The following is an 11,617-nucleotide window of genomic DNA, read 5'->3' on the forward strand; positions in this document are numbered from 1 at the left end:
CATACACAATCGGACGATTGATGGTAATGCCACGCCAGATAGTAAGCACAATAGTCAGCTTCCGGTAGAAGCTTATATAAGTAATGGGCTCCTGCTTCCGGTCGTATCTGGCCTATCTGTAGCCGTACCATTCCCCGTTCCCTTCTACCCTTCCCTGATACCATGGCTTTAATACCCGATCCCAGGCTTCCAGTCCCTAAACCCTCCCTCCCCCTTGTCCTTTGTTCCCTAATTTCACATACCTCGTTACGACCCCCTGAAGTAGGGCACCTCTCGCAACCCTTCCATCAAAAATAGATTCTAAAGCGGTCAATTTTGTTAAATTTTTGGTGGAAAAAAGCTCCAACCATCGCCAGTTTTTTTTTCCACATTTTCCTAGGAAGGGATTTACATACACTTTGATACCGAAAATAATCTATTGTCAATTAGCTAGTTAGATATTTTCAATAATTCATCCTCTTTGATGTCAAGATAATTTGAATAACGATCGTCATGCCACTACTTCGACAAAAGGTTGTAACAAGCTCGTTCGCCGTGGTCACTTTGAAAACATTTTGGCAGCTAGCACAGCGAGAGGGTTCACTATTCTTCAAAAACTACGCCAAAGAAAACAGCGGTAACAGAATTCATAAATATTTTCCTTTCAGGCGATCTGCTGACGTCCTACGGTGTGCCTCAAAACAGACGCTTGATCTCTCGAATAACAGAAATTGAAACATTATCTCTGAAGAGAAGTCCGTGCGAAATGTAGGTACGGCTTCTCTTTGTATACCAGGATTCAGTCTCATCAGATTAGCTTACGTTCGCTGTTATTTCAAACGCTCTTTTTGTGAAGTAAAGAGGTGACTGCTGGCCATTCAACAAATACCTTTTTCAACGAGAACCTCGAGAAACCTGCGGACGGCAAACGAAACACTGAAAGCAGCAACCTGAAAAGGTAGATAATAAAATCCTACATAGGTAGGAGTCGCTGAGTGCTTCATAATTTCAATTCATAGATCATTTAGCTGATCTACATTCCTGTTTTACAGGGAGTAAATGGCCTCTGTTCCTATAAGCCAAGCGTACGTGCAACGTCTCACGAGGGAAACAGAACGTAAATTGACCAATCGTGATATGCAAATACAGATTGAGAAACATGTCAAAAAACCTCCAAAGTGCTTCTTTCGGAGTGTTTGCTTTCTAGGTAAGATTTCAGCAACTTGCCAAGACCAAATGGTGGCGATTTATATTGACTGAAATGTCACCAAGACGTAACATTGGAGGCTAGAATTTAAGAAACATAATTTTGTTGTTGATATTTTGCGTCAACGCTTCTACAACGTACTTGAACTAAAGAGCCTAGCGAGCAAAAACAATGACTGCCACAAACCTAATCCCGAGTAGCACCAATATTTGATGGTGACTTTAGCTCACTATGTTACGCTAATTTCATAAAAAAAAGCACAACGTGTAGATTTCACTTTTTCGATGGTTAGAATGGCTTTTACGAGTGATTTTATTGTCTGGAGGCTACGCTTCGTTGAGTATCACTACTGCTTAATTAAGACATAGACAGAAGTTACAAGACATCCCTCTAAATTATGCCTAAATGGCATTCAATAAGTAGGGTCCTCTTTCAAACATTGAGTGCCTACTTTCTATTCGTTAATGTTGATGTTAATTACCCTTTTTGGCCTCTGTATCATATGCACATAAAATAATCGATTGTAATCATGCTCGTCAACACGAACGGCGTCTAACGCTCCAGCATTGACTCATCCTTTGTAGAAATGTAATAAAATCAGTTGCGATCATAAATAGAACCAAATATCATGTTTTGACTTGTGGGCGATAACAGGTGACGAAATGATCTACACGGAAAAATTGCGGTTGAAAAAAATTGTTTTCATTTGAATAATCCTAAATATATGTTCATTGGCAATTTGATAAACAATTGAAAAGAGAAGAGCTGTCAAAATAAAATAAAAAAACCGAGCGTAAAACAGGCTGAAGGCTGCAGGTTCAATCATACGCCAGAAACCGTAAAGAAAACATCAGAAAATATTGTACTTAAGCTCATTATTAAATGTAGTCACAGCAGAACGTTTTCAACACCACGTGAGCTATTGTCAACATTCCGGCTTTACGAGAGTACATAGACGGGAACATACATCGGCTTTTTTTTTGTTTGTTTGTTTTTTTAACAGTCCCTTTGACCAAAATCCAACATGCCAAATACGTTTTCAGGATGAATTTCTCAGGGCATAATTTGTTAACGGGAAGGATGTGACAAGGACATATTTCGAGGGTATTTGGGGTAATTCTTGTATAGCACACTGTTCACAACTGGTTTTTTTAGCGCACAATGTTTCCTTTGCAATTATACTCTAGTTCGGCACGGAAAATTCGCCGCTGTAAATGCCAGTTTACTAAATGAATTCAATTGTCCCTAAATCAAAAAGCTCATTCCTTCTATTTAACTGGTATATTTCTAATTTTCAACTCGGATAATACGTTGATGAGAAAAGGCAGGTAGTACCAAAAGTTCAAATTAAAAGGGGCTAGGGTCCTAAATTCTAAAATTTATCCATCAATAATCACCGGTAAGATCCTCACAAGACTGGCTGGTGACTTTGATAGCGATAAAGGGAACCTTTCGCCGTAGTCACATGTTTTAAAGGAAAGTTTCGGAGCCTTCAGCAATTGGTTTGCATACATGATATGGCCTCTTCCATTTGTTTATAAGATTAAGGTAATATTCATCGAGCACTTTGACGATGAGGAATCCAAGGGACATTGACTTGCATGTTATGCTGTTTTCCTAAAGTCTCCTTCAAACTGTGTATTCCTCTGAAGCCTCCCACAAACAAGATTTTTTCCATGAATTCTACCAGCTTCCATTAGCTTCTCCTGTGGCCGGGTGACGTTTATTGTTGTACCTCCACTTTATCGAATCGTAGTCTAAGTTGTTCGACTTGCTCTTGCGACTTGATTCCCTCTTACTCCCGAGATCTCATTACTAATTCTCCTTACTCTGATATACAATTCTCATGATGTTAGTTTGAGGAATTTAGTATTGGATCACCTAATAATCCCTTAATTGATATTTTTCCTGATTCTCATCAGTCGTCTGCCTGATACTGTATTGATATTGTAAGAAGAAGTTATATCTAGGTCACTCGTAGGAGTATCTCCTTCGTTTGTAACAGCAGGATAACGCTCTCTGATCTTGAATTCAATTTTAGACGACGACTTAATGTAGTGGACACAAGGTTTGAAAGTTGTGGAATAATTCTTGGGTGTATCCTCGGATATTCCTCGGTTTTAGCTAGGGAACATACGGTCATGTTATTCATTTAAACCAACTGCGAGTAAAAATATGACTGATTATCATTACTTTACCCAAACCGAAACAAATTTTTATCAAAAAGAGCTATTTTTTATTAAGACAAACGGAACAAAAAGGCAGTGTTTCAGGAGAGGTCAGAATTTTTCCAGCAGATTTTGCAGTTAAGCATTGTCGTGAAAACGGTGTAAGTACACAGCAATTTTCCTTTCCGTTATAAGTCCTGGAATGCCAGTTCCTTTCTCAGCCCTGCCTCACGCGTATTTTCGGCGATGAACAGGTCACCAATTTATGCCCAGTCTCGCTACGGTTGAAACATCGCACTACAGAGAGGAACGAAAGGCGAGAAACTATAAGATGAGGAATGAATTCAGATATATACCTTTCCACTGACTCAAACTCAAAACTAACCATTCTTAACACTGATGATACCACAAGCTATGGAGCTGATGTATCTCCAAATACACTGGAGTTTCTGGTCAACAAAGATCTGGCTCCCAAAAAACCATCTCAATGTTAACAACAGCAAGACACAGACATTCTCCGTTGGCCTATGCAAATATGACTTAGAACTTTCCATGGACCGCACTAAGAGAGACATTGCTACTAATGTTAAGATTCTAGGAGTAACCCTGAATAGTAAATTAAAATTTTAAAGTCCACATTTCAGAGCCACGTACTTTTGCTATGGCCGCAGCTTTGAGACGCCTATCCATACGGTGATCATGTTATAAAGGTATTTATTGTCCACACCTATAATACTGCGGTCCTTTCATGCTAGGCCTAAGCAAAGTTCAAAGATGTGGTGGATGTAATAGAAAGCGAAAACTTGTGAAAAGATTCCGTCAGAAGAAAGATCGTTTCTCGGAATGGTTAACTACTATTCTAAATTTATAAGCAATTATTCAATGATAACGCATCCCTTGAATGAGCTATTGCGTGACGGAATCAAATGGAAATGGTCGAAATCGGAAGAGGACGCGTTCGCAAAACTTAAAGACAAATTAGCGAAGGCCCCAGTTTTGGTGCATTATCAGAACAGTTTACCTCTTAAGCTAGACACTGACGCATCGCATTATGGTGTAGGGGCGATAATTTCACACGTATTTCCGAACGGCGAGGAAAAACCAATCGCTTTCGCGTCGCGCACGTTGAACAAGAGCGAGAAAAATTATGCGCAAATCGAGAAAGAAGCCCTCAGTATAATCTTCGGAATTAAGAAATTTCATCAATATCTGTATGGACGAAAATTTTCGTTGGTAACCGATCACAAGCCTTTAGTGACGTTGCTAGGTCCGAAAACCGGTATCCCAACCCTAGCTGCCGCGAGACTGCAGAGATGGGCAATTTTGTTGTCGGCATACCAATACGAAATAGAGTATCGGTCAACGCTGAAACACGCGAACGCAGACTGTTTAAGCCGATTGCCGTTGCCTGTTGGAGGCAACTCAGAGGAATTCGATGAAGTTAAGTTGATAAATTCCTTACAAATTGGATCCTTGCCATTAACCGCAGGGCAGATCCGAAAGGCCACACGGGCAGACCCAGTGTTGTCCAGAGTGGTTGAGTATACAATGACCGGATGGAGCGATGACGAAAATTCGGCTGTCCGCGCATACTATCAAAGACGGAATGAACTCACCGTAGAAGAAGGTTGTTTGTTGTGGGGAATCCGTGTTGTAATTCCGAGTTCTTTGCGAGAACGGGTGTTGCAAGAATTGCATGAAGGGCATCCTGGAATTGTGCGGATGAAGTCACTCGCACGACTCCATGTGTGGTGGCCCAAATTAGATCAATCCATCGCTTCCGTAGTTCGTGACTACGCTAAGTGCCAATTAACACGAAATAAGCCGCAAACCGCACCACTGCATCCGTGGGAATGGCCGGACAAGCCATGGCAGAGAATTCACATCGACTTCGCTGGTCCGTTCATGAATAAAATGTTTCTTGTAGTAGTCGATAGTCACTCCAAATGGCTAGAAGTAGAAATAATGCCTAGCGTGACCAGTGAGTCAACGATCGAGAAACTACGAAATATGTTTGCTCGATACGGGATACCGATGCAATTAGTGAGCGACAACGGTCCTCAGTTTACCTCGCGAGAATTTGAAAATTTTGTGAAACAAAATGGAATTAAACACACGCTAATCGCACCGTATCATCCGAGATCAAATGGACAGGCGGAACGGTTCGTTCAAACTTTCAAGCAATACTTCAAAACTGAAGAAAGTTCGTCAATAACGCAGAGCTTGGCGAGGTTTCTATTCAGCAATCGAACGACGCCTAGTAGCGTGACAGGCCAAGCACCGGCTGAATTGTTTTTAAAACGCCGACCGAGAACTAGATTGGACCTACTCCGTCCAGACTTAGGTCGCAAGATTTTCGACAGACAAGCGTACGACAAGGCAGAATATGACCGCAAATCGAAAGAACGTGAATTTTCGATCGGAGAAGAGGTATTAGTCCAAAACTTTCGAGGTGAACCAAGATGGTTAGACGCCACTGTAGTTGAACGCACGGGTCCAGTGTCGTATAAAACACAAATCGGAGAGCAAGTGTGGAGACGGCACGTAGACCAAATGCGTGGCAAGAGTTACCACCACATCTCTGAAACAAGTGTGAAAGCGCCGATACCACTTGTTCCAAACCAGAACTACGAAATGCCACAGCCCGAATCCCTGCCGGAACACTCCGAAGTTGGAAAGGGAGAAAATGAACCGGGCGAGAGCGCGCATAAAGGAGCGTCAAACAGGGAGAGCGCAAACCTATCACCGAACGCCGACCAACCCGCTCGTTACCCCAGTCGTACCCGCAAGCCTCCAATTCGTTTAGGTTATGACGAATAATGTTTACACACTTAGGTTAATCTCGTAAATAAGTATGGGGGAATGTTGTGTTGACATAATACCTGCTGTTGAGCGCATGCTTATTGGATCGTACGTAATCACGTGATCATTGACTTAACCTATATTATTATGAGTAAAACCTGTATATAGTGATTTTTGATTAAAGAAGTTGATTGCAGCAAGTGGTCTCGCGTGTTCCGTATAGTGGAACTGAATCTTTAGTCGGTTAGAACACGACACCCTTCGTGAACTAGAAGGAGTGACCTATGAGGCTAGCTCATTCTGATTTGTTTCCCCGGGTCTGTAGAACAAAAGCTGGATGATCTTCCACTTACTTAGATCATTGTTTATGACCAATTGTAATTGGTACGCCCGCTAATTTTTTTTTCGCGTGATGAACTGAGATGATAGATACTCTTCATATCAAACTTACGTTTAACATCTGCCTCTATAGATTTTCGTGACATGTCACGCAGTCTAGGGTCAGTCAAAAACACGCTAACTTTCGAACATTTTCCTCTTTTTCGTGTATTTCATTTGAATTGCTATCTTTTTTCCCTTCAGTTTATAAAACTAACGTACATAAGCTTTCTGTACCACTGCATTTGAAGGCAATCATTAAAATATTTCGTTCAGGTTTTTGAGACTTGCGGTTAGCGATTTAGACATGTCGAAGAGGAGTTCACGCCACATGCAAGCAATATGGGGCTATAACTCTAAAGCGCATGCCCAAAACTGGTCATTACCGCGAAATACGAAGAAAACAATAAATTTGGCGCAATTTGATGCGTAATACATGAGATTTGGATATCGTTTGGGTTCGGGAAATGGGACTCGAAGTTTACGCGCAGGCGATTTTGTCTTCGCTTGCTATTCTCGCGGTGGCGGTAGATGCAGAAAACGATTTTGGCGAAGAGACAAGTGGTCCAAAAGGGGAAAAATTGCCTTGGTTTACTTACGAAATAAACAAGTAAGTAAAAATTGCGTTAATCGAAGTGTATTCAAACCTGTATCTTTTTTCTTTTTAATTTTTAAAGTTTTTTTTCATCGAACTGATTTTTTTTTAATCAGCTATCTCACATATTTCATATTTTTTTTTCGAAGAAGCCTCATCAACAGCCGAACGACAAAAGTGCTGATTCTGTGATTGCAGGAATCGTGGAAAAAATATTGAGGGAATCTGAGATTCGCGGAGTTGTCATAAATTCCAGAATTCTCAACGTCTTCAGGAAAAAGATTTCTCTCCTCCATTCAGCGTTCAAGAAAGCGTCAAAAAGTGGGGAAGAGTATAAAGAAGCTTATTGATTCATGGAAGGCGAAAATCTACTCCTTCAAAATTTTCTATCATGAGCTTGAAAACAACTCATTGGTTGAGGAAAACCAACAGTTTCGTGGGCAGAAAAGGAAAGCTGAACTGGATTTAGCCGCAGAGCAGGCAAAGAGATTAAAAATTGAGCAGGAGCTTGAAGATATTATTAGGGATTCGGAAAACAGAAAAGAACAATACAAAGAAAAATTCAAAAGATTAGCGAAAAAAGCAGCAAGAATGCAAAAAAAGGGACAAAGAGGTTCAAACAAAAGTAAACGTTTCACTGATTATACCAAACAGCATCAGGCAAGATTAAGGCGAGGATTTAAAGAAGACTGCCACTCAGCACTGTCATTTTTAGGCCTCTACAATTTTATTGCCACCAAAGTTGAGGTATTTGATAACGACACTCAGCAATATGAAACTATTTCATTGGTAGAAGAGGGAGAATTACAACTACTGGAGACAGAGCCAAAACTGACTGACAATGATATTGATGACATCTATATGTGGGTTTACTTGGAGGACAAATTTAATATATCTAATGAAGCTTGGCATGAGTTGGCCATGAAGTGTAAAAACATGCCCACAAAATATGCAAACACCTAGATAAGCTAAATGCCCATTGGAATCTGAGAAGTACACCAGGGGAGGCAGAGGGAGTACAGATTTCTTTCAGGGAGAGTCTTGAGGAACAGACAAAAAGGCTGCAGAAAAATGGAGTATTGGACAAGGTTACTACTATTAAAGTAGAGCTCAGTGGTGATGGTACCAACATTAGGAAAAGGCTTAAACTTGAAAATGTCACATAAACAATTTTGAATGGGAAGGATGCAGCAATGAATGAAAAAGGGAACTATGTTCTAGCACTAATTAAGACAACAGAGAACTATGACAATCTTAAAAAAAAGCCTTGCTGATCTAAATAATGAAATGTCAAATTTAAAAGAAATAACTGTAAATAGTCATAAGTATAGCATTGAGTATTTTTTGGGAGGAGACTGGAAGTTTCTAGCCTGTATTTGTGGTCTAAGGGCTGCGAATCAAAATTTTGCTTGTATCTGGCGTAAGTGCCCAAGAAATGAAAGGTTCATCAGCAAAAAAAGGTCGATAACTGACAAATCTCTTAGGGCAAGAGACTCACAAGAAGTAGGTAAGTATGCAAAATCTAAGCAATATAATTGTAAAACCATCCGTTATTTGATTTTATTCCTATTGACCATGTAATAATTGATACACCACATTTATTTTTGAGAATATCTGATAATTTAATCGAACTTCTGATCAGGGAACTTCGCAGGAAAGATGCCATTGACAAGGTATCTACTTTTTCAATTGGCTTTTGTCAAAATTGCTTTTTCAACATAATAATTTTCACTTACTATTACCAGAGTTTCATGATGTAGACAAGCTGCAAACCCTTTGGGGTAATTTCATAGATATTATAGGTGATCTCAAACTTAATTAGACTACAGATGAAGCTATCTCCAGCCTCGAAGACAAAATCAAAAAATGGTTTCAAAAATTTTTAGACCTTTACCAAGCAAAAGATATAATTGCTTTAGGGTTAGGAAATTACAGCCAAACGGCGATGAAAGCTCCTCGGATGAAGTTATCGAAGATGATCTGGCGCCTGCCGAATTATACAGACTTGTCTCAATGGACAGTCTTCTTAAATTTGTGAAGAGGATTCACGCACAAACTGCATGTAATTTAGGTAAGAATTATGTGAGTTAAATTATAAGACCTATGAACTACGATTTAAAAGCTGTTTTTCTGGATCAATCCTGAGCCAGAATTACCACAGTTATATCGCTTTATTAATAAGAGTGTTGATTGTCTTTATTGATCTATTAGGCCAGATACAAATATTGGAGAGTTCCTATAACCGGTTTGGACTTGGTAGCTCCCTTTATGCCAAGTGCAGTGGTTGCAGCATGTCCGGGTTTCTCGCAACTGGTAGCCACCCTTAAGATGATGTTAATCCGAGGACCCTTCAAGGAAAAGATGTCAACAGAAGAATGGTATTTGCTGCATTTGAGAGTGGAATTGGAAAAGAAGGAGTAGCCAAATTTTGTGAGGTCTTCAATATGCCTTTTAATATGTCACCTGACACCTGGTACAGCCATGAAGAGACCCTTAGTCAAGCCTTTCAAGAGGAAACAAGTGTGCAGCTACAAAAGAACTGTGCAGAAGCCAGAAAGCTTGCCATGCTTGAGGAAGGTATTGATGATGATGATGATGATGATGACGCTATTACTACTGTAGATATTTCCGTGACTTTCGATGGTGCATGGTCAAAGTGTGGCTACACTGCCAAACACTGTATTGGCTTTGTGATATCTGCAGCTACAAGAAAGGTCCTGGATTATGAAATAATTTCTAAAGTGTGTCAACAATGTACTCAAATGAAAGCAAAACTTGATGAGGCAGGTTTCAATGACTGGTACCAAGACCATATCTGTGAAGGTTCCTACGGGAGGAAGACCATCTTCAAGGAAAAGCAGAGTGTGAGAGAGTTATAAAATTGTGTATTAGTCATGTCCAAAAAAGGCTTGGCCAGGCCCTTTACGAGTTTCAAAGGTCCTCCATTAAGCTACCTGATGGCAAACCAATGAAAGGTAGAGATGGCCGACTAACCAAGCAAGCTATTGAAAAACTGAAAAAAAAATTATGGAAAAGCTGTGCGCAACAATGTAAACAAAAACATAGCCTTGACAAGTGAGAGAGATAGTGCAGTAAGAAAGATGCAAGAGGAGATAAAAGCTGGCTTGTATCGCTGCCTAAAAATTCCAAACCAAGAAAGGCATAAATACTGTCCAATTAATTCATGGTGCAAGTTCAAAAAAAGATGGTGCAAGTCCAAACAAGCCACATCACTTGGATAGTGTTTTCAAGGAACCCCTTGAGAAAATCTATGATCGTTTGAGTGAGCCAGCACTCCTCATCAGATGCTAGCCTGGATACACCAGAATGCAAACGAGTCTATCATTGAATTGGCTTGGAACAAGTGTCCCAAGCATAAGTGGTATGGAAAAAAGCGAATTGTCATGGCTGTATCCTCTGCCGCTTTGCACTTCAGTTGAGGTGCAACAAAAAAATTTGATGTCATGAGGAAAGCTGAAATCTCATCTGGCAAGCACAGTTGGAAGGAAGCAAGACAGAGAGAGAAAGGAAGAATTAAGCAAACAGAGCACAGAGCTCAAGAAAAACACAAACAATATAGACGTACACGAAGACAAGCTGAGCAGAGGGAAGAAGACCTGCATGTAACCAGGGAAGGCATGACGTGGCTGGAGGTTTCGATGAAACACAGCTGTGCAGAGCAGGCAAAAAGAGAAAGAACAAAAGCACCTTAGCATACCTTCAAGGAGGTGTGCTGCGATGCACAAAAGGCCATTTTAGGGAGTTATAAGTCTTACAAGTGACATTTAGATAACACTGATGTTTTAATTGCATCTTTCTGAAAATAGCTTTTTCCGGGGTAATTTTGTTGGCCCCTCTTTTTTTTCCCAAAGAGTATTTCAGCTATTGACCCTAAATTTGGTACACAGTAACTTGTTAATTATTAACCTAAAATAAACAACATGTTTACTCTAAACAAGTCAAGTAGAAGGCAACTGTCTGGGTGTACTTCTTACCAAGTTTGAGCTGATTTGATTGAATTGTTGATTAAATATGATTTTTTGAGTAAGCTACCAAAATCTCACCCTAAACTAGCCGTAATGCTCCCTTAAAGGCGATGATAGCTGTTCGTAAATATAGCTGGGTTGCAACCGGCAACCAGTTAAGCTCTTTTAAAAGTGGCGAAATATGGTCGTATTTATGCGTGTCAGTCACAATACGAGCGGCGAAATTCTGAATGGCTCATAATCATTTATGTTAAGTTAAGATGTATTGGCTCATACGTTTGAACAATAAAAGAGCTTACTAAAAACTAGAGCGTTAATGCTGGTCAAGAGCGTACGTTTATCGAATGCATGCTTGATTCCGTTTATTTGAATAAGACAAGACATGCGCTAAGAAACAGTTTTGGTAATATGTTCGTCGTAAGGTCAGGTTGGCATCTAAAATTACCCCAAGGTCTCCAGCAGTATCTTCAGGCACAAGGTCTCTTCAGTCGTTGCAGTTGCA

At 40.1% G+C, this 11,617-nt stretch overlaps 2 long non-coding RNA genes and 1 pseudogene across 2 annotated transcripts in view; 2 read left to right on the top strand and 1 right to left on the bottom strand.

The window, feature by feature from the left end:
* The first annotated feature begins 430 nt into the window (after positions 1-430).
* On the top strand, positions 431-1,800 carry LOC113669024 (uncharacterized). Its single transcript, XR_003446051.2, has 2 exons — positions 431-937; positions 1,032-1,800. It is a non-coding gene; the product is annotated as an uncharacterized LOC113669024 (long non-coding RNA).
* Positions 1,801-1,866: 66 nt separating this feature from the next.
* LOC149041526 (uncharacterized) overlaps positions 1,867-11,617 on the bottom strand; it is a 42,686-nt gene continuing 32,935 nt past the window's right edge. Inside the window, exon 2 of the long non-coding RNA XR_016179112.1 lies at positions 1,867-3,651. This is a non-coding gene — a long non-coding RNA (uncharacterized LOC149041526). The remainder of the gene's footprint in view (positions 3,652-11,617) is intronic.
* On the top strand, positions 9,505-11,023 carry LOC149041527 (uncharacterized; annotated as a pseudogene).

The sequence above is a fragment of the Pocillopora damicornis genome, chromosome 8 (assembly GCF_964200805.1).
Source record: "Pocillopora damicornis chromosome 8, jaPocDami1.2, whole genome shotgun sequence".
NCBI lineage: Eukaryota > Metazoa > Cnidaria > Anthozoa > Scleractinia > Pocilloporidae > Pocillopora > Pocillopora damicornis.